Below are 3,887 nucleotides of genomic sequence, written 5' to 3' on the forward strand. Positions count from 1 at the left end.
CATGAAGACAACATTGTTCCTCTATGTCCCAACCTCTCTCTCAGTGGGCACCAGATCTCCAATCAACATCCAAGAAACCACCAACAACCTTTAAAGCCAATCTATCATTCCCCAAATAAAACATCTTCCAACAAAACAATTCCATAACCCAAATACACCCAGCATAAACCCCACAATTACAAAAAAACAGCTAGCCCCCAGCCTTCAACGCCAAACCTGCTCAAGCCACACCAAACAGCAACAACAGCCCCAAAAAAATAAAAACTGTCACCTAACAACACCACCAACTCACTAAACAAACAAACAACACCAAATCACACAAAACCTTAAAAAACGCAAGAATGACTACAAAATAATGTATATTATGTGATAGTCATATGACATACGTGTTCTATTGATAGTCCTAGCTAGCTTTTCTTTTTACTGTTTTGTGCGAGGGGAAAGGGAGGGGGAGGGGAGGCAGGGGTTGGGGTGGGAGTTGGGTGGTGGCGGTGGTTGTGGAGGTCAGATGGGAGGAAGAAGAGGAATAAAGGGGAGGAGAACTGTTAGAAGTCCCACATTGGCTAGAGATAAGGCCAATCAAGTGTTTATAAGGGTTGTGCAAACCTCAACTCTTGAGCTAGCTTTTGTGGTTGAGTATAGGCCTCCTAATTTCTAATATGGTATCAGAGCCTATCCTAGATCCATTTGTTGTGTGGAGACCTCCCATATTTGGGCCACCCGTTGTTGTTCCCACGTTCCAGTCTGTTCAATCCTGGACGTGAGGGGGTGTGTTAGAAGTCCCACATTGGCTAGAGATAAGGCCAATCAAGTGTTTATAAGGGTTGTGCAAACCTCAACTCTTGAGCTAGCTTTTGTGGTTGAGTATAGGCCTCCTAATTTCTAATAAGAACCACCAAAAGTGATTAATGAAATTTAGAAGAATCAAAAGTGATGTGAAAAGTTACAGAGATTGGCCATAGAAGCATCGTGACGTCATCTTCACCAACACATTGGTGGTTTGAATCTAGTGTTCAGGTACAACTGAATTGGAAAGACCCTTGTGCCACCGTCATCTTCATCACTTTCTATATCCTAACTTTTTATTGTAGAAATTTTGAACCCATATGATCATTGTAGAATTTTTCAAATGCCAATCCTCTAACCCCAAGATGAAGATGAAAAAGGACGTTGCTGGGTAGGTTCGCTGCAGAGATTGTGTTTGGCGATAGACATGTTGGTTAAGGCCTTAAGGGTTTGAGAGAGAAGAAGTTAATGAGGATGCAAATGGAAATGGGGTGGGATTAATTAGCAAGAAGAAGAAGAAGAAGAATTAACGGGAAAGAGGGTGGAATTAAGTATGTTGGATTTTGAGTGATGAGACTTATGAACAATCATGAAGTTTCATGAAAAACACTCATGAATTGAGTGATTGATTAATCAATAGTTTTAATCAAGGAATTAGGGTTTTCAAACTTGGGGATTGAGGGTTCCACATTAGCTTTGTAGGTAGGGATAACACCTGCGCGGGGTGAGGCAGGGAGTGTCTCCGCACTCCCCATCCCCGTATCTCTTCCTTGTCCCTATTCCCACTCCCCATCCTTGCATCACTTTCCTATCCCTGTCCCCACTCTCCATCTCTGTGGGGGGTTTTCGCCTCATTCACAATCCCAGGGGCCCCATGGGGACCATTAACACATCATTAAAAAAAACTACATTAAATATAAAAAATATATAAATTTCTACTAGGCCACAATGGTTAAATATAGAAACCATTGAAAAGAAATATTATAACACAAGAAAGGGGGGGTGTTTTAATTGTGTTTTTATAAAACTATGATTTTTTCAAACGATTATTAGTTTTAAAATGTTTTCGTAATCGTTTGGTGCAGCGGATAAAAGTGTAGTATAGTAAACGATAAAAACACAAGCAATATGTCCTGGTTCACTCTTAAATGATAGGGCTACGTCCATTCCTTGGCTTAACCAAGATTTTACTAAACAAGTATTAAGAACTTCTCCTACACCAAGTATTATCCATGACTTCTCCCAACAAGCATTCTCCAGGACTTATCCCAACAAGTATTCTCCATAACTTTTCAAACAAGTATTCTATGGACTTCTCCTTACAAGTATTTTCAAGACTTCTTCTTGACCAAGTATTATACAAGACTTCTCCTACAATCGTTTTCAAGATTGTTTGCTTCCACAAGAATCTCTTTTTACAAGAGTGATAGTAGATAAATTTAAGCTCGGGAACTATAAAGTATTGGGTATGTGATTTGACTCTAAGGTTATACTTTATGTTCTACTTCTTGAGAGACTAAGGTAGGTATAAAGGATTAGATCTAAGGAATAGTTCTCTTTTTCTGAAGTAGACGGTGTAGATAGGCTCTTCTGAAACGTGAGCTCAAAAAGCTAGCTTGCATTTGTCTTTAGATCTTTCTCTTTATACTTCTGAATCTTCTATGAGATGAAAGATAGTCGTTGGAGCGTGTACTTCACAAAGTTTCTATATGTTGGATCAAACGGTACTTTTGTGTTCTTGTGTCAAGTGCATTAAATGTATCGTACTATTTGATGAAGACCTTTTGCCGAAATAGTGTAGTTTGTCAACTAGCAGATAGCATAGGTCTGTGCTTCTATTCGTTGGTGTGAAGATATGGTAATTTGATAGTGACATCATTGTACTTTGACTTTGTGCATTGTACCTTGTCAAATCATGTGATCTTGCTTTAAGTCTCCTTCACAAAGCTATTCTGAATTCTTTTCCAATTTGAACGTGATGCTCATTCTTCAAACGCTTCAGCTTTCTTTATATGATAGGCTTCTTCATTTAGACTGTCTTTCACTCTTTCTGCTTCATATGATCTTTTTTCCTTTCTTCTATTGGCCACTTGGAGTTTAGCAATAAACTTTGATCAATCACTTGTAGCTTCTTCACAGGAATTGGATTGTCTTAAATATGTGTTGCTTGTTTCCTTGGTCAGTGTGCTTTGTAGTTTCTTTTTCTGATTGATAATATATTTAAATAATTTAATATTTTAATTATATGCATGAGAGGTTTTACAATTAATATTAATTAATACAACAGGTAATGATTGAAAAACAGGGTTGCTACAAAGGAGAACTTTGGCGCGTCGAGGTGTGGCTTTGGAGGAGGGAGTGGCGTGCGTGTTCTGTTGATCACAAGCTGAATCTGACCCATCTTTTCTTGCATTGTCCGAAGGTATGGATCTTATGGGTAGCTGTATTGTATAGAGAAGGTGTCTGGTGGACGATGACAGGTTCTTTTCATGTGTGTTTGGCAGAATGGGACTCATTACGTCAAAGCACTTCAAGAATCCTTTGGGATTTGATCCCATATGCGATATGCTGGGTGGTGTGGCGGGCTCGTAATGCTATTATTTTTAATGACAAGTTTGTATATTGCAGAAGAAGCCTGGGAATCTCACTTGTTCATGATATTCTCTTGGATAAAGGCATGGTGGAAGGAGTGTCCCTATGGGGCCGATCAGTTTGCTAGAGGATTCACAAAAGTTAATGTTGTTGAAAAGGTGAGTGTTCGCTTGGTTGTGCCTTGGAAACCCCCGCAAGGCCTTATTTTAAAATTTAATGTGGACGAGTCTTTTCAATCTGGTTGTGGTAGTGTTGGTGGGATCTTTAGGAATAGTGCGGGGATTGTGGTAGGAAACTTTTTTAGAAAAGTATAGGTCCAGAGAGCAGATGAGGCGGAGGTTCTAGCCATTCTGTATGCTTTGTTTTTTTGCCAACAACATCTGCTTGTTTCTGTGGAGGTTGAGAGCGATTCCACTTTAGCAGTTGGATGGGTCAAAGGGGGGAAAAATAGACCATGGAAGCTCACAAATTAGTTGAATATGATAGATTATTTAATGCCGCTGGTGGTG

This window comes from Lotus japonicus, chromosome 5 (assembly GCF_012489685.1).
Source record: "Lotus japonicus ecotype B-129 chromosome 5, LjGifu_v1.2".
NCBI classification, from domain to species: domain Eukaryota; kingdom Viridiplantae; phylum Streptophyta; class Magnoliopsida; order Fabales; family Fabaceae; genus Lotus; species Lotus japonicus.